This window comes from Canis aureus, chromosome 31 (genome assembly GCF_053574225.1).
Source record: "Canis aureus isolate CA01 chromosome 31, VMU_Caureus_v.1.0, whole genome shotgun sequence".
Classification (NCBI taxonomy): domain Eukaryota; kingdom Metazoa; phylum Chordata; class Mammalia; order Carnivora; family Canidae; genus Canis; species Canis aureus.
Window position 1 is genome coordinate 43,601,556 of NC_135641.1, and position 24,905 is coordinate 43,626,460.

Sequence of the window (24,905 nt, forward strand, 5' to 3'; positions counted from 1 at the left end):
TCCATCATCTACAAGTTAACTTTAGTCACCCCTACACAGTCCGTTTTATCATGTAAGGAAATATGGCAAAGATTGAAGGTGATTTGGATATCTTTGAAGGGTTGTTACTCCACTTAACAAATTCATTATCACAAAGAAATTAAAAATGGGAGAACAAAAGAACAAAAAGACATAGAACATATAGAAAACAAATAGAAAGATAGAAAAATACCAGACTTTAGGAATCTTATCAGTAAATTTGAGGTTATATTAAGTGTAATAACACTCTAATCAAAAAGCAGGGATTGACAAAATAAGGTTTTAAAAAAATACACCAAATGTAAGCTGTCTAAAAGAGACACTTTAGGTTCAAAGATACAGAGGCACAAGGTGGATATAAAGGGTGTAAAATATATCCCGTATAAACCGTAACCAAGAAAGAGTTGTATATAGATTAACATATAAACACATTAAAATAAAAAGCTGTTGCTACTGGCTAAAGATATTTTATAATTATAAAAGTGTTAATCTATGAAGACATAACATTTGTAAATATGTATACCTAACAAAATGTGTGACGTAAAGTGACAGAAGGGGAAAATACATAGAAATAATAGTTGGAAACATCAATACTCTACGTTCGATAATGCATGCAACTAGCCAGATGATCAACAAGGAAAATGAAGACTTGGAATGCAGTCAGTTAGACTTACAGGGCATCAAAAAGCACTGTACCAGACACCAGCAGAATATATGTTCTTCTCAAAGGCACATGAAACATTTTTTTTTTTTAAATAGAGCATGTTAGGCAAATGAGAAGAAAAAGTCACAATGAATTTAAAAGGACTGAAATCACACAAAATATGCTGACTAATGGGATAAAATTATAAATTAGTGGCCAGCCTGGGTGGCTCAGCAGTTTAGCGCCTCCTTCAGCCCAGGGCGTGATCCTGGAGACCTGGGATTGAGTCCCACATCGGGCTCCCTGCATGGGGCCTGCTTCTCCCTCGGCCTGTGTCTCTGCCTCTCTCTCTCTCTCTCATGAATAAATTAAAAAAATCTTAAAAAAAAAATAAATTGGTAACAGAAGGCCTTTGGGGAAATATACAAATATGTGAAAATAGATAACCAGTAGATCAATGAAGTAATCACAGGCAAGTTAGAAAATACTTTGAGATGAATGAAAATACAACACACCAAATTGTATGAGATGCAGCGAATACAGTGCTCAGAGGGAAATGTATAGCTGTAAATGCCTACTTGAAACAAGGCAATCTCAAATCAAAAGCTTCTCACACTTTAAGAAACTAGAAAAACAAAAGAGCAAACTAAACCCAAGCAAGCAGGATGGAAACAATAAAGACTTAAGATTGAAAATAAATGAAATAGAGATTAGAAAAACAGTAAGTAAAATCAATGAAACAAAAGGTTGATTATTTGAAAAGATCAGCAAAATTGATAAACCTTTGGCTAGACTGACCAAGAAAAGAGGGAAAAAATCAAACTACTAAATCAGGAATGAAAGAGGGGACATTACCACAGGCATTATGAAATGAAATAGATTATTAGGTAATATGACACTCATTTATTAATTTATTCTAAAGATTTTATTTATTTGAGATCCCTGGGTGGTGCAGCAGTTTAGTGCCTGCCTTTGGCCTAGGGCGCAATCCTGGAGACCCGGGATCGAATCCCATGTTGGGCTCCTGGTACATGGAGCCTGCTTCTCCCTCTGCCTGTGTCTCTGCCTCTCTCTCTCTCTGTGTGACTATCATAAAAAAAAAAAAAAAAAAAAAAAGACAATCATTAAAAAAAAAAAGATTTTATTTATTTATTCATGAGAGACACACAGAGGCAGAGACACAGGCAGAGGGAGAAGCAGGCTCCCCACAGGGAACTCAATGTGGGACTCGATCTTGGATCCTGGGATCACGATCTGAGCTGAAGGCAGGTGCCCAACCGCTGACCCACCCAGGTGGCCCAACATCCATATATTTAAAACTTAGATAGATTCTTAGACAACTATTTGAACTAACTCAAGAACTTGAAAATTGAAGGAGACCTATAAAGAATAAAGAGATTGAGGGGCACTGGGTGGCTTAGTTGGTTAAGCTCCTGCCTTTGGCTCAGGTCATGATCTTGGGGTCCTGGGATCAAACCCCACATTAGGCTCTCTGGTCATCAGGGAGTCTGTTTCTCCTCCTCAACCTCCCTTTTTATGTGCACACTCACTCTTTCAAATAAATAAAATCTTTAAAAAAATAAAAAGATGGAATTAATAAAACTTCCCACGAAGAAAAGTCAAACCCTGATGACTTCACTGGTGAATTCTAACAAACATTTAAATTCGAAATCTAAAAAAAAACAAAAAAAAACAAACAAACAAAAAAAAAAAAACAAAAAACAAACAAACAAAAAATTCTAGCAAACATTTAACATCAATCCTTTACAAACTCTTCCACAGAGTACTAAGGAGAGGAAGTAATTCTCCATTGATTCCATGATTTTAAAATCAGTCTAAAAAAAAAAATAAAATAAAATCAGTCTAAAACATTAAAAGAAAAAAAAACAATATTTTTTATGAATATAGATGCAAAAATCCTCAACAAAATGCCAGCAAACCAAATCCAGTGACGTAAAACGAGGATTAAACTCCATGACCCAAGTGGGATTTTTCTAAGCAATGTAAGGTTGGTTCAACATTGGAAAATGAATGCATGTAATATACCACATTGATAAAATAAAAGATGACACAAGATCATTTCAAGAGATGCACAAAAATCATTTGACAAAATGTTACACTTCTTCATGATAACAACATTCAACAAATTAGGAATAAGAGCGAACTCCCTCCACCTTATAAAAAATATCTACGAGAAACCCACAGCTAACATATTTAGTGGTGACAGACTGAATGCTCTTCCCCTAAGATCCAGACAGAGACCGCCACGTTCACTCTCAGTACTTCAGTTTACCATGGTACTGGAGGTTTTAGCTAGAAGGATTAGACGTGACAAAAACAAAACAAAACAACAACAAAAACAAAAAACAAACAACAAAAAACAAAAACAAAAACAAAAAAACAACCATCTCATTTTCTAAGGAAATAGCAACTGTGTTCACAGATGACACCGTCCTTATAAACATTAGAGTTGAAAAAGAAGTCGATGGGGAATAACTGCTAATGGGTGAGGCGTTTCTTTTGGGGTTGACAAAAATGCCCTGAGGGGGGCGCCTGGTGGCGCAGTCGATGGAGCCACCAACTTGGTTTTGGCTTAGATCATGATCTTCGGGTTGTAAGACTGAACCCCATGTAGAGTTCTCGGGTCAGTGTAGAGTCTGCTTAAGACTTCAGGCTCTACTTCCTCCTGCACGCATGCTGGCGCGCGCTCTCTCTTTCAAATACATCCAGACATCTTTTAAAAACTACTCTGAGATGATTGCACAACTTTGTGAATATCCTAAAAATCTCTGAATTAGACATTTGAACAAGTGAATGTCAAGGTATGTGAATTTACATCTAAAAAAATGTAGAAGTGTAATGGGAAGATGAATGAATTGAAGTGTAAAGTGTCTGTAAAAGAGAGCATATCATTTAAAGTGGATGACAGTGGCCATCAAATTCCTGCGGTATTTAGATTTCATTTAAAATAGAGTGTTTTAAAAAAATAAATAAATAAAATAAAATAAAATAGAGTGTTTTACACCAATATATACAATTGATTGGAAATTGTATCTCTGTAATTATTGAAATTTGCAATAAAAGTTGTCAAAATCAAAACGCGTGAAAAAGAAAAACACGCTTCTCAAGTGTTCCAGAGATAGAGAAGTGAACGGAATCTCTTAATTTCTAGGTTATGGAGAATGTTAGGATGTAACTGGGAAAAAAAAAAATTTACCTCGCTAATGGAAGTTCTAAGTTCAGCAGTTTGGGGTTCCCCTGGGAGCGTGTTTGCCGTGCAGACACTCAGGCCCCACCTGGACCTGCTGAGTTCGATTCCACACTTAAAAAGATGCTGGGAGGTTCTCAGGTAAAGTCTGAGAAGCAAGGCCTTGATCCGTTCGCCTTCTTAGTGACTTCGCGGCCTAGCCTGCTTTCTGCTTCCCTCCACCTCTGCCCTGGGAGGGCAGGGGCTACCTTAGGTTCAGTTCTGCTTCTGAGGCCCACGTACTCCCCACCAGCAGCCCCTCCCGGATAGAAGCCCTTCCTTCCATGGTACATATCTGACGTCAGCAGAAGACAGATTGCCAGTTGCTCTGCTTCCTCCCAGGGGAAGAGGAGAGACCCCAGTTGTCTCAGCTGTTTCAAGTTATATTTTTAAATTTGAGTGAATTCCAATGGAGACTTTAAGTGTAGCAAGTTTATATTCATATCGGTTCTTAGTTTTTGTTCATTCTCAGCTTGGGGATGCTTTCCTTACGTCTCTTTGGAAGGCTCCATGCTTGTTTGCCCCCTGGGATTTGGGGACCTCATTTCCTCATTCTTTTTTCCCCTCTGTCCATCGAATTGTATCTGAATTTCTCCAAGATTTCAGATCCACAAGTGCTTACTTCCCATTTCTTACTTATTTCTTACTTCCCATTGCTGTCGCAGTGCCTTTCTGTTATTATTGTTAGCTCGTTTTTATTTTCGGTGATTCAACTGGGATTTTACAAAAGGATATAGAAGCACATTTCACTCAGCCATCTTTACCTGTAAGTCTTCTATGATTTTTTAAAATTATGTTTGATAAAGCAAAGCAAAATTGGGAAATATATGGAATTAGTAGTGAGATTGAATACTTTTCCATATGTAGGTTTTCTAATTGTATTTGTGAATTGTCTGTTTGAATGAATTGTCCATTGTACTGGTTTCTTGTGTTTCTTAGGATTTTTTTTTTTTTTTGAAAGTTTTTAACATAAGGTGGTAACCTCTTATTTGTTGACTTTGCTGTACATATTTTATCTAATCTGCTTGCTTTTTAATTTTGGTTACCATTTTCGGTTAGAACATTTAAGTTTTGAATTACCAAATCTATCCTTTTATTTTTTTTTTTTTAAGATTTTATTTATTTATTTGAGAGAGAGAGACAGAGAGCATGAGCAGAGGGAAGGATGGAGGGAGGGAAAGAAGCAGATGTTGAGCGTGGAGCCCGCCTTGAGGCTCGATCCCAGGACCCTGAGATCAAGACCTGAGCCAAAGTCATACACTTAACTGCCTGAGCCACCCAGGCGTCCCACATCTGTCCATTTGTAAAGTACTTCTATTCTCTTCTATATTATGTATCTTCTCTTCTATACATACATAAGCTATATATTTTTCTTCTACATTTTGTTCTCCTTATTCTGAGACATTAATTTGTAAGTATAATTTTCTATAATATTACATATAAACTTTTGATCCATCTGGGATTTATGTTTATGATTATTGTAAATTAAGTGTTTAAGATAACTATTTTCTGTCTCTATTGTTATAAACCCGTTTTCCAGCTTTTACTTATTAAGTAGGCCTATTTTTTGAGTCTTAAAATAATGTCTTTACCATATTAGTGCCATAAACTTTTCTTTGGACATACTTCTGCAGCTTCATTCTATAAAATTAAAGACACTCTGAATTGATTATTTTAACTTTTAATCTACCCATGCTAAGTGAACTTTGTGAAAATGAAAAAAGAAAATACGTGTATTTTCTTTAGCAGTGTGGCAGTGGCTGTTGTTCAGTCAGGAACTTTGATGAGTAGTTTCTGGGTTTTTCTTTTTTTCTTTTTCTTTTCTTTCTTTCCTTTTTTTTTTTTTTTTTTTTTTCGGTCTGTTTGTTTGCTTTTATTTTTTTCCCCATCTGGTTGACAAGCCTGCAATAATTTCATTCTTTAAAAATTTGTCATGAGTGTACTTTAATGAGAAATATCACACGGTGGGTTGGCAGTTCTCATAGTGAGAACCCATTTTCTAAAAGAACCATGTCTTTTAAAGGTGAGACATATATAAACATGCAACTTCCCCTTGAAAAATGTAAAATAAAACAAATGTTAGATGAACTTCGTCAACTTACCCAAACCCACTTTTAAAGTTGAGTGAGTCAGAGGTTTTAGATAAAATGGTATTCAAATCTTTAGCATAATTTTTCCTTTAATATTTTCACAAAGTGATATAGATCAAAGAATGAAATTACTTGACACAATTTTATATGATTAAAGCATAGGTGAAAAGCTCTGGCATTTTACAAATAGTCTGTGCCAATTCCTGTATCTGATATTCACTTTCATATATTCACGACTGGCAAATGCCTAGTTTTAAACAACACATTTGTGTGTGACCTTTTAAGAAAATTACCAATGTCTTTGTTTAGAGTGCAGAGGGCATGGATTTCACAGAGCATTTCCCACTAAATGGAGTAGATTACTCCAATATCACGGCCGTGTTGTCAGGAAGTGGCACTTCATTAAGATAATGTGACCTTTAGAACATTCTCCCAACCTTTTACTATGCCTTTGGTTGTGGGATTTGTACTTTAATCTCTCTGGCTTTTTGAGAAGTTGAAAATAAAAAGCAATTGAAGGCTATATTCTTTATTTCCTTTCAGTTATACATTGTGTGTGTTTCCAAAAATGACAAAAAAAAAAAATCAGGGAAAGGACTTTATTCGAACTGGGGATTGTCTATTAGGAAAACATCTTTTTAGAGTTAAGATCAAACTTAACTCCCTCTGGTGAGTTTATGCCTATCGTGGAAAGAAAAAAAGAGAAAATGACTATGTAGAAGAAAGCAAAAGGTGTTCTTTTCTCTACTACATTTTTTAAAAAGGTTGGGAAGGGTCCCAAAAGCCTTTTTCTTGTTCCATAATGACAACGAGATGATATTTTTTTTCAGTGCACTTGCTGCGGTAACTTAAAAGTGTTCATTTAGAGCCATCATGAAAGTAGAAATTCAACTTATAGAACTACTTTTATGGAGGAGTCAAAGTAGGCAATTTAATGGAAAGATGTGAAGAGATGACTGCTCTGGTTAGGCCAGAAGTAGCACTTCTCAGGAACCATTTATGTGTCATTTGGTTAATTTATAGGATTGAATCGTATGGTCAAAATTGAATATTTCACTTGAGTGTCTTGAAATATATCTATGGCCAAGTGTTATTTCTATTTTAATTTGTAGACACCCTTATGTGCCAGAGCATGCATTTCTTAATCACAGCTCTGACAATTGTAACATTGAGATTATCTTTGGGTTATATTTAAATTGGAGAATTTATGCTATACCCTGTACATTGAGAGTATTATATAAAAGTGCAGAACCAAATAATGGCAAGAAATCTGAATAGGAAGTTTTTGTTTTTTCTACCAGAAAAGGGACTTTTGACAAACAATTTAGCTTCCTAAGCTTCAGTTTTCTATTATTAAAAAAAAAAAAAAAAAAGGAAGTAACAGAAAACCTAACTAAAGGAGTTGTAAAAACAGGAGTTTCTTTATAACCAGAAGATAGAAAGTGGATGGTCCAGGGTCATGTAACTGTCATCAGAGGCTTCATCATTTCTGCCTGTCTTCTGTTTATGGTTGTTGCCCCATTGTTGCAAGACAGCTGCTTAAGTTTCACCCTTCACGTCTGCCTTCCAGGTGGGAAGAAAGGAAAGACAGCATTTTTCCTGATGAAGTTTTCCCTGTTCTTTGAATAAGGAGATTCATCCCTGGCAGACTTTTCTCTATACCTCATTAGTCAGAATTATTATCGTTTAATATCTTCTAACTGCAACAAAGGCTGGGAAATCAAGCATTCAGCTTTCCAGGCTCTATAATAGAGGAAGATAAAGGAAAAAGGTTGTTTGAGAAGGGATGTCGATTAAGCTAATCTATAATATTGGCCACAATTAAATACTATATATGTAAAGTCTCTTTAATGTACGGAAGGTCTGAGGTTCTAGAAATACTATGAGTTCAGTTGAAAGGGGTTAATATTGCCATTATAGTTTATTCTGGCCACATGTAATTGAGAGTGTTGTCTTTAGTTCCAAGTGCAAATAAGAGCTAATGTACCTTCCAAAATATGTGGAGAGGATGTGAGTTGTGGTGAAATTGTCATACAAGGAAGTGCTAAAGGAAGTAGAATTGTTTTACCTGGAGAAAATAAGGTTTAGTAGAGACCTAAGAGCTATCCAAATGTCTGAAAGGGGAAATATGTTTATTATGGGTTAATGAAAGTAGCAGTCATGAGGAAGACAGATTTTGGGTCAGTATAAAAGAACTTTCTAAGACTCGGGGCTATAAAATGTACTCCTGTTGAATTAGAGATGGCCTCATTATTGACTCCTGTAGATTCAGAATAGGAGATTCTTGTAAATGTTTGCAGTCCTCTCCAACCCTAAGATTTGATTATTTTTCCCCCATTTTTTATTATGGCCTGTATTTGAGTTCTTCTGAGAAACAAAACACAGAGAGAGGGACTATTACAAAATCTGTCCCCTGCAAAGGCCATGAGGCAGAAAGAATTCTCTCTTATCTGGAGGAAGTCCAGGCAACCTGCTTTACTCATTCTACCCACTTAAATGTTAGTCGCATCCAAAAACATCCTCACAGAAACCTTACCCAGAGTAAGTGTTGACTGGGCACCTTGCATCTCAGTCAATTATACGCATAATATTAACCATCCTTGCCGAAAACAGATAATTCGTCAATGGTGTGTTAGTTTTATACCACCGCGTAACAAGTTCCCGCAAACTTAAAATAAACATATTATCTAATCCCTCAGGTCAGGATGGTGATGGCTCAGCAGAGTCCACTGCTCTGGGCTTCACAAGGCAGCAAACAAAGTGAACCAGGCTGCATTTGTTTCTGGAGCTTGTGGTCCTCTAGAGGTGGTGGTTGGAAGAATCCAGTTCTTTGTGTTTATAGACTGACACCCTGAGCTCCTAGAGGTCACCTGTAGTTCTCTGCTCTGTGCCCTCTTATCAGACAGTTAATATCTTAGCGGCTTGCGTCTTCAAGGTCAGAGGAAAGACTTCCTCCAGCCAGCCAGACAGCCTTATATGACATAAGCTAGTCACAGGAGTGACATCCTTTGTCACATTCTATTATTTACAAGCTAGTCACACTAATGGAAGCGAAAGTGCACAAAGGTATAGACACCAGGAAGTGAAAGTTATTGGGGTCACCCAAGAATCTGTCTACCACAGATGGTTCTTAGAATTTACTTTTTGAAGTAAAGTGAAGGTTAAACTCGACTGTGGCTTTCATATATCCATTTGGCCCCGACGCTTAATTAAGGACCAAACAGAGGAATATTGATAGAAGGGAAGAGGTGTTTTCACTCCTAATTGTAGCTAATAGATGTTGCTTTGACACTAGCTACTTTGGAGTAGTGAGGACATGACTTTAAGGTCACGGGAAATTATTCCTCATCAAGCTATTGCTCATTCAAAAATAACCTAATTAGGAAAGAGCTCTCATGCTCTAGATTCCATCCATTAGGAAAAACAAAACAGCAGAAAGTAATAAATACAGACTATAAACATGGTAGGCCTTTACTGATGTTATTGTTTTTTTTTTTTTTTTTTTTTTTTTAGATTTGAACTATTTATTTATTATTTATTTATTTATGAACACATGCATGAATGTGCAGGAGCTGGGGGACGGGCAGTGAGAGAGAGACAGAGAGAGAGACTGAGGGGAGGGGAGAGAATCCCAGAGAATCCCAAGCAGACTCCACGCTGGGCATGGAGCCTGACGTGGGGCTCTGTCTCACAACCCTGAAATTATAACCTGAACCAGAATCAAGAGACATTTAATCGACTGAACTGCCCAGCTGCCCTGATATTATTTTTTATAGTCCTTATCATCAAACAAAAATGCCTGAAATAACCATCCCAATATTAAATTTATAGAGACTGAGTTATGTCCGTTTGAAAAGCCAAAGCGATTTTCGATGTATTCCTACAGTTCAAGTAAATGGAATATGCTAGTACTTCTTCTACCCAAGCCCCTGCTGCCAAATCTCCAAATATTTTTGTGTTGGAGCTAGTAAATCAGAAAGTTCCAGTTACGTAGGAGTCTTTCTGTATTTTCCCTGCCTCCGTTCACTATTCATACCCTATTGACAATTTATAACCCCTGCACCATCTGGGGAACAGACTGTTGGCTGCCAAGTAGACTCATTAACATTCCCCTCCAGGAACTCTTGCTGTTTAATTAGGCTGTCTGCTGGATTCAGGCAGTGAGAGCCTTAGGTGGCTGTGTAACAAATCCATGACTCCATGCATTCAGATGTCAAGGTCACTAAGATTCCTGCTTATCCTTAATCTGAGAAAGGGAATCTAGATCATTGGCTGCTAAATTGAAATCATCAATGATTTCACCTTCAAGGGGACTTTCCATCGTTAATTGAGACACCGAGTCATCCCCCACTGAATTCGCAGTTGTCACTACTGTGTTTGACAATGTTCTAACCCTTAGACCATCAGGTCTGGCCTTCAGGCCAACCTTCTTGTCCAAACTAGTCAATAGTGTTTGTAGAGTACTGTCTAAACCCAATACTGAAATTTCTATGTGCCATAAGTAAATGCATCTGATTAATTAAATTCTCTGAGGACAGATTGTTGAAAGTGTTCGCATTCCAGATGCATTTGATTTAAGTAGAATAAATGGTCTCCTTCTCAAATGTCAAATTGCTAAAGTTCTATTGCAAGAAAAATGCCTCTCAATTCAAGGGTTCTGTTCATTTGAATAAACATTTTCTAATCATCACTAGCTTAAAGAAAAAAAAAAGAAAACAGTCATTATACAAATTATGTCAGCTTAGGGTTTTCCAAAGGGACAGAACCATCATAAGTATGTATCAGCCAACTCTAGTATTTCTTGGTACAGTTAAGTACCCATCCATCTATCCATCCATCTACTGATTCATTCATCAGGGATTTATTAATCATTTCCCTTGACTAAGCCCTGGGCTTGGTGCTATGGATTATAATGGTGACTCAAAATAGGCAAAGAACAAGTCTCTATTCTAGTGGGGGAGGCAATTATTATTTTTTTTAAGATTTTATTTATTCATGAGAGACATACAGAGAGAGGCAGAGACACAGTCAGAGGGAGAAGGGGAGCCCAGCGCAGAACTCGATCCCAGAACCCCGGGATCATGCCCTGAGCCAAAGACAGAAGCTCAACTGCTGAGCCACCCAGGCATCCTGGGTGGATATTTGATTTATTAATCAAATATTTGATTAATCATATAATAAAACCAAATATAGTCACAACAGTGAGAAGTAAACATATCTACCTTCCATGAGATCCCATAATCAGTGTTACTTAGTCTGGTGAACAAGCAGTTATTACCTGAGGAATATGTTTGAAATGATGACATAGGATTGATAAGATGAGGCAACATTTAGGGGAGGGAGATAGAGGGAGGTTTCTGAAAAGAGAAAGAGCACATGCAGATGCCCTGTGGTCAGTGGAGCACGGCACAGCTGAACCCAAGCAGGTAAAGTCAGTTTTCAGAGAGGGAAGGGAAGGATAACATGTGAAGTTTAAGGGAAGTCTTCCCGCATCTACCTAGACTGCTGGTCTTAAACTGTTTTATCTATTGGAGCTAGACAGTCACCTTCTGTGAAGGACTTTCCTTAACATCAGGACCTATGGTGTTTTCCTCAGACTGCCTAAGCCTAACCCTGTCTCTTTCTAAAAGAAAAAGGGTGAAGAGCCTAATGGCTCAGTATTGCGTCTTTCTACACCTAACAGTCTTGACTAGTAAAGAGTTTTATGAATCTTCATAATCCCGATAGTGACCTTGGAGTTGTTAGCACCATTGCTCTAAAATTGGTCGTTTCTAGTAATCTATCAAAATGTTTGGGCCAAGAAATAGTTTTTGCTATTAAGCTTTAATTAAAATAACTATGCCTTATGTGAAGACAAAACTTTTCAAAGCTATTTACCTGTTTTTGTATTTTTTTTTTCTTGATTCTTTCTTAAGCTCTCCCCCCCATTCTACAAATGAAATATTCTATTTTCCCTTTTTAATAATAATAATAGTACATTGAGCATCTGTCTTTGGCTCAGGTCATGACACCAGGGTCCTGAGATTGAGTCCCACATCGGGCTCCCTGTATGGAGCCTGCTTCTTGCTCTGCCTGTGTCTGCCTCTCTCTCTCTCGTGTCTCTCATGAATAAATAAATGAAATATATTTTTTTTTAAAAAGAGAGAGATGGAAGCTCATAAGCTACAAGGGAAATCATAGGGTTGAATACATATAACTCCCTTTCCCTCTAATTTTTTTCAGTTATAAAGATATTTTGTAGGGGGAAAAAGGAAGAAAACTTGTTTGGTACAAATAGAATTTCATCTACTTGTTCCCAAATGCTATGATATGATTTCTGTTTTTTAGGCTTCACTTATTTAAAAAAAAAATTACAAAGTATCTGTCAGCTAGAAAATGCTAGATCTTTTTTTTCTTTTAATTTTTTTTTAAATTTATTTATGATAGTCACAGAGAGAGAGAGAGAGAGAGAGAGAGAGAGAGGCAGAGACACAGGCAGAGGGAGAAGCAGGCTCCATGCACCAGGAGCCCGACATGGGATTCGATCCCGGGTCTCCAGGATCGCGCCCTGGGCCAAAGGCAAGTGCCAAACCGCTGCGCCACCCTGGGATCCCGAAAATGCTAGATCTTACATATGGCATGATTTTAAAGATGATCAATTAATGCTTTTACTCTGGAAATTTCTTGATTTAGTCTTAATTATATTAATAATGCTACGGTAATATTTAATATTGCTGACATTTATGCAATATAACTGGAAAAATACAACTCAAAATCATCTTTAGAATGTGGGTATTATAGTTAATCGCTGTATTACACTGGCAGTTACATTACATAGAACATGGTCCTAAAACAAGATCTGGGACCAGACTGGACCACAAGCTGTCTGGGAGTTTTATAAAGAAATCTTTTAAAAAGTCATAATAGTTTTGGAGTTTTTTACATAGTCATGCAGTCATAATCCATTTTTTTTTCTTTTTCAATTTGGGAATATGAAGTATTTAAGAAATGAGCAGAGCAGGGCAATAGCACTCATTAAAATGCTGGAAAATATTACCAACGGGAAAAGCCTAAATGAATTGGAATTAGTTCATGTGCAGATGAAAAAGCTAATGGTCTTTTCATAAGTCAATAATAATTTTAAGCAGCAGGGGAAGTGTTTTATGAGCAGGATTGTGATCAGCTGGTTTTATTATTCAGTGATAATCAAGTATGAGAAAATAAATCTAAATCGGAATTTTAAACAGGGAAATATCCTGTGTATTGCAGACGTCCGTTGCTGTTAGAGAGGTTTTCCTGTTTCGAGTCCTTGTTCACAAACCCCTTACGTAGGCTGGATGGTCTCCCCGCGGGACCGGTGCTGAGGGCGGACTCAGCTCCTCCAGCCTGTCTCCTACATGGGCAGAGGATGCAGGAGAGAAGAGGAGGCGTGCCCGTCTGGGGATCAGGAGACATCTGACCTTTAGACCTCTTTTTCGGCCTCAGGATATTTAGATGATGGCACTGATCTCCCACAGGTGAGCCACGACATCAGTGATTCAACGGAGTCTAGCCAATTGTGTGAAAACCTCTCTCTCTATTTAAAACCACAGAATGACATGTTGCAAACCCAGGAGCCAGTGCTCGTGGATTCTACTTGTTTTGACCATCCCAGGAGTTGTTCTAATGAAAGCTTCGCATCAAGGAGCTAGAGACCTGCACTTGGGTAGTGAGCCCAGAACTCTCCTGCCTGGTGAGACGGCGGGACGCCCAGCACCTGGCTGCCCCTCTTGCTGGTGGGGATGCTGGTGCCCCCCGTGTGAGACACCTGGGAGATGTGCTGGTGGATTTAAGGAAAGTAGTAAGGGACTCTTTATTTTCTGCTATTTAACATTAAAAAAATAATAATAATCACTGTGAAAACAGAAAAAGTGTGTGTTAACTTTTTATTTATTTATTTATTTATTTATTTATTTATTTATTTATTTATTTGGCGAGTGTTGACTTTGAATGAAGAGAGGATCAACATCTAGTGCCTGGAATCTTCTGTAATTTAGCCCACCCTTTAGGAGGTAATAGGAACAGCGACTTCACCTAGAAGGAAGGCTGCCGAGCTTGTTTTGGTTACGGAATCTACTTTGCCATCCTGACAGGATTATTGATAGAGAAGGAAACTCAAGGTCATAGGCCCTGATGTTTTGCTCATTCTATGGTAATCTTATTTCTGGAGACTGTTGGCTCAGCTAGTTCTTAGCTAGATGCTGGGAAGATAAATTGGAACTTGGGCTTGTGACACTACTTAACTTGTAATAATGATTGTTATCAGTGTCTCTCTATCCTGTTTGGAGGGCAGGACGTTTGGCTGCGCTTGTGTGTGTTTTTTTCCCCAACTGTGAATGGCATTTGAAATGCCCGGCTATTTCTCCCAAAATGGTGGCTAAGAATTACTACTATCAGAAAACTCTAAGTGCATTTTTATCATTTAAAACCAGAAAATGCGCCTGAACTATTTTTTTCTAGCTACAATGGGCTACTTTGAAAATTTGATTCCATAGGCTTAATCTTTACTAATCATTTGGTGAAATCTCTTTAACTGTGACATCATTTTTAATCTAGGAAACTTGCTTTATTTACCAAATATATATATATATAATATATTACATATGTTATTTATTATCATATTTATTATATATATTATACAGTATTCGGTAAATAAATATATAATAAATTTAAATTTATTGTAAATAATATATAATATATAATAAATAAATAATAAATAATACATAAATAATAAGTATATAATAAATACATTAATATATTATAATAAATATATAATAAATATATAATAAATATAAATACATATATACATAAATATATAATATATAAATAAAATATATAAATATATATATATAATATTATTTTGTGTTTAAAAATATACGCATTTAAAATCAACTTATCCTTCCTATATTTTTGGGAAAAGGAGCAGGGCATGTTTTTTGTTGTTGTTTTTTGAGGTAATATAAATACAGCCTTGATAGAGTCAAGCTACTATTAGATGAGTTCAGGGAAAGGAGATGATGGAATAATAAAGCAAAATAACAATTTGTTTTTAAAGTGTTTGTTCCTTAAGCTTCTCAGAGTTTAAAACAAACAGCTCTAGAATAAGATTATCTATATTAAGCAATTACAACAAAATTTATCCAAATTAGTAAAATGGTAAATTAGTACCATTTTTCAACAACTCCCTTTAAGAATGATCCAAATATTTTTATAATCCCCGGGCCTGCTGGGTTACTCTGTCTCACCTCAATAGCCCAGCTGTCATTTAAAGTTCCTGGACCAATAAAGCAATAGAAGTGTCAGAAATCCTATTAACTTAGGAACCATGATCACCCCCAGACCCCATCTCAGCTCTCTTTACCCTGATGTTGCCTGAATCTTACATGGACTTTCTCTAAAGACAGGAATAAATACCAAATCAGGTTATGAAGTCCTGTTGTGGAGACGGCATTGTTGGTAGAGCTAAGGAAGAGATCTGTCAGGAGGAAAATTGTCAAACTTGGGAAAAGAACACAGAAAAGGCTCAGAACAACAACAACAAAAAGTTCTGGATCCACAAATATATTAGGAAATCAAGTGATGATACGGGTCACATTTATTTCCCTCAGGCCCAGGCCATAATGCCATTTATCGTCAACTGTATCAGTTAGCAAACCTGGGGATACACAGATGGGGTGAATATGTAGGGTGTAGGGCCACTGTCGCAGGTCTCGCAGTAAAGGAGCCTTTACTACCCTTTGCCTCGGTGGCCAGGGAGGATGGAGCAGCGGTGGGGAAGGAGAGAACCGTGCAGAAGACGGTCCTGGAGCAGCGATGGCCTTCCCCAGAGGGACGGGGGCAGCCTGCTGTGGCCAGGCAGAGAGGCAGCTGAGGAAGGACACTCGGATCTCACTCTCTGCTCAGTGGTCTCCTATCGTTGCCTTTCAGTTGGCCAAACCCAACTAGAATCAAGGGCGGCGGGCCTTGTTGATGTCGCCTGCACAGGTCAGCTTCCCTGGGCACAGAGCGGGGGACGAGGGATGGAGTGACCATCTGGAGGGCCGGTGAAAATTCTGTATATGCCTCATTCCTGCTGTAGCTGCGATTATGGAATTGACACTAACCTGACTCAGCTTCACATGTGCAGAAGCCTTTTGTGCCGTTAAGAATATGATTCAATAATAGGTGGTATGAACAAGTACTTCATTCAGCTCATCAGTTGTGGATTTAAAGACTCCTGTTCAACGGTCATTATATACCGACAACGCACGTCGGAGTCGGACGTCAGGATGAAGTTGGAAGCCTTCTGAAGAGATTTAATAGGAAGGCAAAGTCCTGATGAGGGCGGTGAGGACACTGAGAAGAGTGAGTGACGTCGAGATCAGAGCTGAGTTTGAATTCTGATGGGGGCACTAGTCCCACCGAGACTGTATGCGATTCGGTTAAGCAGTAGGCGCCGTGCTGCCTGAGGGACACCTGGGCGGTCGTGGACACCCGAGTGCTAGGACTGTTCCCAGGGCTCCCTTGTTGAAGGTTCATCGCTGGGAACACAAATAATGACCATTTAGTGTACCGCTGAACCTCGTGAGCGTGCGTTAAAAACACTAATGCCCATTATTACACTCAGTTCCGAATCAAGGACTTGGTGGATCTACATGGAATTTACCGGAGGATATACTTTTTGTTAGACATTTATGTTCAGATTCACTGATACTCATTAAAACATTCAAAAATGGCCTGAGCCATGGGTGATCCCAGTTTAAATGGCTGATTCCCCGCCAGACCCATCCCTGTCACCAGGGATGAGAGTGAAGGCTGTGCAACTCAAATCACTTTAGACACATGTTCATGTTTGAAACGGGGCGTGTGGGAGCAGGTGTCAGGACGCAGTTTGGAACGTATGGTAGCTCTTCCAATGCAGCGGCCGCGATCTTCGGCAGAGGTCACGGAGATAAAAAGACCTAGGGCAGGAAGTGGCTAGGCGCCTCAAAAGCACATTCAGGAGATTGCATCATTATAAACCGTGTTCCCTTAAGTAGAGAAAAATCACTCCTTTTATCAAGAATGTAGAGCGACTTGAAAGCTCGATCTGAATTTAATTACATCAGTTTCCACATATCAGAAGAGACAAAGGTATAAATAACATGGTCCAGGGCGACAGGCTGTGCTTTGGGATTGAGCCCCAGCCCCGCATGATCCTGATACCCGCTGTCCTGCGGAGAACAAGTAGACGTTTTGAAATGCAGCCACCCTGTACTGGGCTGAAGCAGGACTGTCCCATGGTCCAGGAGAGGGCGGATGAGGGAAGAGGCTGATTAGAGGGGCTTCACCTTACAGGGGAAGAGAACAGAATTGGAGTTTTCACAAAGAGCGAGTGACTTTGCGGCCACCACTGAGGGAGGAGCAGTTTGATGAAACGTCTTTCCTGACCCTCTAAACTTGGGCTGGACTGCACCCCTGGGTGCTCTCATGCCTCCTGGCACTGGCGTATGACTGCCGTGCCATGCTCTGTGTAGTCTTTAATCTAAAATTCCCACTAGATACAGAATAACACCCAGTGCTCATCCCATCACGTGCCCCCCTCAGTCACCCCCACCCCCCGCCCACCTCCCTTTCTACCACCCCTAGTTCGTTTCCCAGAGTTAGGAGTCTCTCATGTTCTGTCTCCCTTTCTGATATTTCCCACTCATTTTTTCTCCTTTTTAAAAATTTTTTTTTAATAAATGTATTTCTTATTGATGTTCAATTTGCCGACCTATAGGTGACAGGCACTGAGGGGGGCACTTGATGGAATGAGCACTGGGTGTTATTCTATATGTTGGCAATTTAAACACCAATAAAAAATAAATTTATAAAAAATAAAATAAAAATAAAATTCCCACTAGAGTGGGAGTTCCTTTTGGGCCGAGACTGGCAGCCACTTCTGTGTTCCATCCAGTGCCTCGTGCTGAACAAAGTGGATGTTCACTATGTGTTTGTTGAACAGTAGGAACAATCAAAAGTGCTCGTAGCTGGAAAAGAGGGGGGATAAACCGTCGTTTGACGCTATGTGAAGTTGTGAGTTATAGTAAATACGCATTTGGTCTTTATCCACAGTTTTCTGGCACAGAGCTCCTAAAACACTTGGAATTTCCTAAACAGAAACAGAATGAGGTGGCTTTAGCATCAAACGTGAGGATGGGGGCTGGTTGCTAGGAGAACCAACCATGTGATTAGAGAGTTAGAAGGTCCAGATCTCCACCCGTCCCCACCCAACTGGGGGGGTGCGGTTAGGGGCTAGAAGTTCACTTCTGTCACCAATGGCCAATGATTTAATTATTGTGCCCATGTAATGAAGCCTCCATGAAAACCCAATATGATGGGGTTTGGCATGCTTCTGGGTGGGCCAACATGTAGAGAATTAGGGAGAGTGTCACCCTCTATAGAGGGCATGTCCTTTCCCCAGACCTCGCCCTATATGTCTCTTCTAATCTGGCTGTTCCTGAGTTATATCCTTTTATAATAATCTGGCAACCCAGTAAGTAAAACATTAATTTGAGTTCTGTGAGCCACTCTAGCAAATTAATCAGGCCTGAGGAGGGGTAGTTGGAACCACCAATCTATAGCCAGTTGGTACAGGTGGCGACCTCGACTTGGGCTTGGAGGCTGAGGTCGGGGAGCAGTCTTGTAGGACTAGACCCTTTCCCATTGGATCTAACACGGTCTTCAAGTAGATCGTGTCAGAATTAAGTTGAATTCTAGGACACCCAGCTAGTACCCTGGAGTTGGCGTTGAGGGGGGAAAGACACACATTCTCCCTCTCTCCCTTCCTCACTCCCTCACTCCTTGATGGCCAGAACTGTAGATTGGTAAGGCCTGCCTTCTGCACTCTGCTTGGTCTTGGGTTAGTTGGGACACTGTTTCTGAAAGACACCGCTGATAAACTCTTGTTTCAAGAGCATACTTTTGGGTTTAGAATTTATCCTGACCGCAAGGAAGCGTGTCTCACTCTAGTTTATCCTTAATGGTTGCGATCTCCCAAGAACATAGGTGAGAGCTCACAGGGGACACATCTTGTCCTGATGAACAGGAGAATCAAGAGTCTTCCTGGAACCTGTGCTGTCATTTAAGAGAGTGTCAAAGGCAACTTAGCTAGGATCCTGTAAATCTCTGTGCCTATGGAAGCCCATGCGATAGGTTTCCTGTAGATATTTAAACCCCGCTAACCTAAACAACATTCAGCACTGAGTCCTGTCTGCTTACGGGGAGGTTCTGACAGCTGGTCTGGGTGGAGAAAGAAAGATCTTGATAGAAATGTGCTGACAATGCTCCTCACCTTGTATGGTGCGTACTTGCACATTCCTAACTTCCTGAAGCAAAGGATGTTGAAAAGTTTGGAATGGACGCTATTTGAATATGTAAAAAAGTCTTAGAAATAAGAGTGATGCTGCAGTAAAAGAAACTTTAGAACATACTCTAAACAAGTAGTGCTTAAAAACAAGGGGGGCAAACCCATGAGGGGGGTAAGGACAAAGCTCTGAGGCAGTCCAACATCTCCCCATAAAGGCATCCGTGAGGGGCGGGATGCTCTCAGATTTCTTACCACTGACAAACTTGGAAGGCGTGTTCTCAAAGGTTCTCTGTGACTGAGGACAGACTCTGCTTAAGCTAGCTCTTGTTATCAAGCCTATTTTGTAACCAAGTAAAATAATAATAATAATAATAATAATAATTTAAAAAAAGGCATCAGAGAGGTGATTCTAGTACTTGAGCTGAAGGTGGAAATAGCTGAAGAAAACAGTCCCAGAGACACAATTACTGTTCCTTAGTTTGTCAACATTATCTTAGTTATATTTTAGCGTGTCGAATAATCGTCCAGTGGATACAGAAAACTTGCAATCAGGATGCCTCTAGAAAAGGATGTGCTTGCTATCACTGAAAGCACAGGCCTCTCTAAAATAGATAAGCCATTAAGAAAATTACTAGCCAATTTCTGTTGGCTAAAATGACCATATGCCACATATGCTTTAATTATTTGGAGAAGAGAGCCATCTGAAACCTTTATTAAGAAAAAAGTCTTAAATCTGTAAGTTTTCAAAATATTATCTTAGAGCTTTTATATAATTCTACCCAAATGTGTAAATTTTTATTAGAACTCGAACATAAAATTATTAGACCTCTCCGATGGTTAGGTGAAATGGGGAATTTTAAAACACTATTAGGTTAGCTTTTATTACACATAATGAGAATCTCCCAGATGGTATAGAAATCATTAAAAATTAATTTTATAACCACTGGACTTGTCTTAAAGTGTCTTGAACTGATAAGCCTTCTTAATCTTCTAGTGTTGCTCCAGTTCATTGATGAAGTAAAGTGACTGGTTTTTTAAAATTGATAATCCTATTATAATTATTAAAGTGTAGCACATTCATTTTGCCTAAGGTGTTTAGTGAGTCCCCACCCCCAAAGAAAAGTACGCGGTAGCACAGTGAATCTCAAACATTTCAAGTTTGAAGACACTTTCTCTTATAAACTATGTGGTTATAGATGCATATTATCACAGTTGGGCTTTAAGACTTGTTGATAAAGTACATGACGCAAAGCTACTGTGAATTAGTGTCGATTTAAAGATTTAAAGTAAATGCATATTTACCAATCTCAATAGCACCTTATATTCATTTGAAAAATGAATACATACTGTGTGTACTAATAGTGCGATGTAATATGATTGAATTTTCTTTTTTTTTTTTTTTTTTCAAATAGTTCTTACTATAGATCCACTACCCTGTTGGAAGTTTGTGATTTTCCGCAGGCTCATTGCTCTTGATCTTGTTTAAGAACATGTACAGTGTTAGTGTCGCAACAAAAAGTGGCGGGTGGTGGGCATCAAAGAAGATGCTGTAATGGTGGGTCAAAATGTGTCTAAAGTCTGAAATGTGCCTGTATTGAGGATTTAGTTGGCTTCTTCTGATGTCATGATAGTCTTAGGATGGGGATTCTTCTTGGGTCACTGGAATGCCCTTCTGTGCACACGGGGACAAATGCACAAACATACAATTTCTTATGTCCTAAATGAATTCAAGTGACTCCTAAAGGTTCCAATCGATACCACAGACTGATGCCACAGAGAGAATCTGACTTGTTTTACTTTAAATGTTTTTACCTCTTTTTAATTCTGTGGGTTGGCTCTAGGCCTTTTAAACACACATCATTATTAATTCCTCCACATTTATTTTTGGAAACATAATCCTATTTTCTTTTCAAAAGCTACTCTACTATATTGTCTTCACCTGTATCTGTCATATTAATTAAAAAGGAAGTCATTATTTTCTTTTTCCTCTTTCTGTATTTATGTCATTTGTATGTGTATAGTTTTTCCTGCAAAAATCTATGATATGTACATATATCTACATGTACACATATTTTATTATAATTGTGGATATTCACATATATTTACCTACCTCTAAGGGAGATTGACACATTTATAATACTCCTGGATAAAATGGTTAATCTATTTAGATTATTTCTCATGCCTAATAAGCTCGTCGGATTTGGGGTCTTTGTATGAACACACATTAATTAATTGGTTGTATCAGTTGACCACAGCATGTCATTAGGCCAAATGCCTGATAGCGACATTGGCGAAAGTGTATATTTGAAGGAAATGAGAACGGTAAAGCACTTGAGAGAAAAATGAGAGAAATGATAACAAAAGTGTGTTAACAAAGAATAGGAAAGTTTGGGCGATGCAAAATACTGGAAAGGAGATTACTAGTGACTCAAGTCTCAGGTAATTTCTTGAGTCTGGTCCTCACTTAGTATTGAACCATGGACTTTCTTATATTTTTTTTTTCATAGCGATTGCTGTGTTTTCAACTCTGTGGTGTAGAGGTTGTGTATTCTCTTTTTCCAGAACTCTTTCCACTTCACACATTCAACATTTTTCTCCTCGTAAGAATACTTGAGCTTGTCAGACCACATAGGCACGTTTCATGACTCAGGAAATATGGTCACAGTGTAAAAGCCATGGCATCAAAATGGGCTATAGAGTTTTTCATGGAGAATTTGCTTTAACTGCCATTTAAGAATATTGAAAAAAAAGAAAAAAAATCTAGAGTCTTTCCACCGAGGATGGCACTGTAGCATTGGGGTCAGGAGCTGGCAATCGTATTATCTTGAATTTGCATCTTCACATTGCCATTTAGTAACTGTGATCATAGGCAAATGACCTAACCTTTCAAAGTCATGATTTCTCATCTGAAAGTGAGGATTATTAAAAACAAAACAAATTTTGAAGGGTTTTAAGACTAAAGGCACAGTGTAAACTCTAAATAAATGCTAACTGTTGTTTTTATAGTTAATTTTATTACTCAGCAAATAATTGAATATCAACATTTGAGGCCTTATCTGAGTATGTCTAAAATAGAAATAGTCATACTAAAAACCCTTGGTAAAAAAATTATTTCTTTGATTCTATGTTATTGCCTGAGTTAGCTTAAAAATGAGAATGGCCTAGGGTGCCTGAGTGGCTCAGTCAGTTGAGCATCTAACTCTTGGTTTCAGCTCAGGTTTTGGGATCGAGCCCTGTGTGGGGCTCCATGCTCAGCGGAGTCTGAGTGGGGAGTCTGCTTGAAGATTCTCTCCTTCTGTTCCTCCTCAGCTTCTTTCTCTCAGTCTCTCTCTCAGATAAATAAATCTTAAAAAAAGAAAAAAAAATGAGGATGAGCATCCCTGGGTGGCTCAGCGGTTTAGTGCCTGCCTTCAGCTCAGGGTGTGATCCTGGAGACATGGGATTGAGTTCCGCGTCGGGCTCCCTGCATGGAGCCTGTTTCTCCCTCTGCCTGTGTCTTTGCCTCTCTCTCTGGGTCTCTCATGAATAAATTAATAAAATCTTAAGAGAAAAAAAACAAAAAAAAAAACAAGGGTGACCTATCTATCTTGGACAAATATCCACTACTAGAATGGTCATTCATACATATATCATCTTAAGGTTCCCAACTACCTTTCTTAGAACTAATTATAACCAATAAAGTTGACTAGGTCAATACAGTGTTTTGTTGTTGTTGTTGTAGTTGTGTTTTTTTTTTTTTTTTTAGGACTTTATTTATTTATTCATTAGAGACCCAGAGAGAGAGGCAGAGACACAGGCAGAGGGAGAAGCAGGCTCCATGTAGGAAGCCCGATGCGGGACTCGATCCAGCCCTGGGATGAAAGCAGAGTTCAACCCCTGAGCCATCCAGGCATCCCAATAAATACAGGTTTAAAACAAATGTCCTACTACTTCTTTATAAAGGATTACAATGACAATCTTATGTATTTTCGTTTCATTTCCTTTTAATTCCTCTAGCTACATTATAAGATGACAGTAGACATTTTAAGACATTTGATACATTTTCTTAAACCGATTTCCAAAAGTGTTGTGCATAGTCATATCAACGGTGTTTTGAAATTGCCAGCTGGTTCACAACCTTGTTGGCACTCAATGATTTTTATTTTTAATATCATTAAAGACTATTTGAGGCCAGACTCATAAATTGAATAGCACGGTTGCCTTCAGTTCTCAGTTATTAATGAGACACTATTTGGTCAGTATTATTATTATTTTTTTTTGTCCTAAAGCTAAGATTTGTTGGTTTTGTATTTGAAACGGTTATACAAGATTAAAGTTTATCATATTTCTTATTAGAGTTGCCTTGAAAAAGGCTTATTTGTGTTCTAACAAAGAAGTAATTGCAACAGTAGTGATCTTACAGTTTTGAGATTGGGTCATGAGAATATAGAGAAGCTTTATATTTCTCTTCTAAATCATCCTTAGTCATGAAGAGAGTCATACAGATAGTACAATGCGATAGCTCTAAAGAAAGGTTACCACGGTTACCTGGAGCATGTGACTGGAGACTTCTTCCTGGGTTCATTGTGCTAATACAATTACTTATTTGAATTGAAGTGAAGATGTTCAATTGCTATTCTTTAATCTTATTAGTAGTACGAATTATATTTTTATTTATTCTGAAGTATCGTCAGGGATGTCTTTGAAGCCAGTTTGTGGTTTTATTTCACGTAAGTCCTAGAAGGCTTGATCGACCAACAGCTAAATTTCAGTTTTTAAGTTCACTGTTACTCAGGAGAATCAAATGGAAAACCAATGGTTTTGTGCCATTGAATACTCATTATTAATAGGCATCTTACTCATATGAGGTAGTGATTAGAGCAGATTGATGGTTATGAGAAGAAAACCTCAGTTCAGACTTTGAACATCTATTTAAAGCTGAACCTCCCTCTTCATCCCCAGCCCTACCCCCTAATATACACCTCCATTCCTGTCTCTGTTTAGGTTTCCTCCCCTCTATGCACCATTTTTCATACTACAGTTGACCCTTGAACAACATGGGTTTGCACTCCACAAGTCTTTAGACATAGATTTTTTTTCAATAAATATAATATGGTACAATAAATGTATTTTCTCCTCTTTATATATATATATATATATATATATATATATATATATATATATATATTTTTTTTTTTTTTCCCTTAACACTTGAGTTTTTCTAGCTTACTTTATTGAAAAAAAATATATGGTACATTTAACTTACAAAATATGTGTTAATCTACTGTTGATATTATTGGTAAGGCTTCTGGTCAACAGCAGATTATTAGCTACATTTTGGGGGAGTCAAAAGTTATATGTGGATTTTAGAGTGGGGTGTTGGTACCCCTATCCCCCAGGTTATTCAAGTCTAAACCATATATAAATTTAATTTTGTTGTTGTTGTTTATTTTCTTAGACACTAGAAGTAACTTCCACAAGGACAGGGATTTTGTTTTTTTCACTGCTCTATCCCCTATATCTAGAAGAGCATCTGTCAACATATTGTAAATGTTCAATAAGCATTTATTAAACTAATGATTGAATTTACCAAAAATTATA

At 38.1% G+C, this 24,905-nt stretch overlaps 1 protein-coding gene across 6 annotated transcripts in view; it reads left to right on the top strand.

The window, feature by feature from the left end:
• The window catches only part of NAALADL2 (N-acetylated alpha-linked acidic dipeptidase like 2), a 1,263,364-nt gene that overhangs the window by 567,593 nt on the left and 670,866 nt on the right, over positions 1-24,905 (top strand). The window lies entirely within an intron of this gene.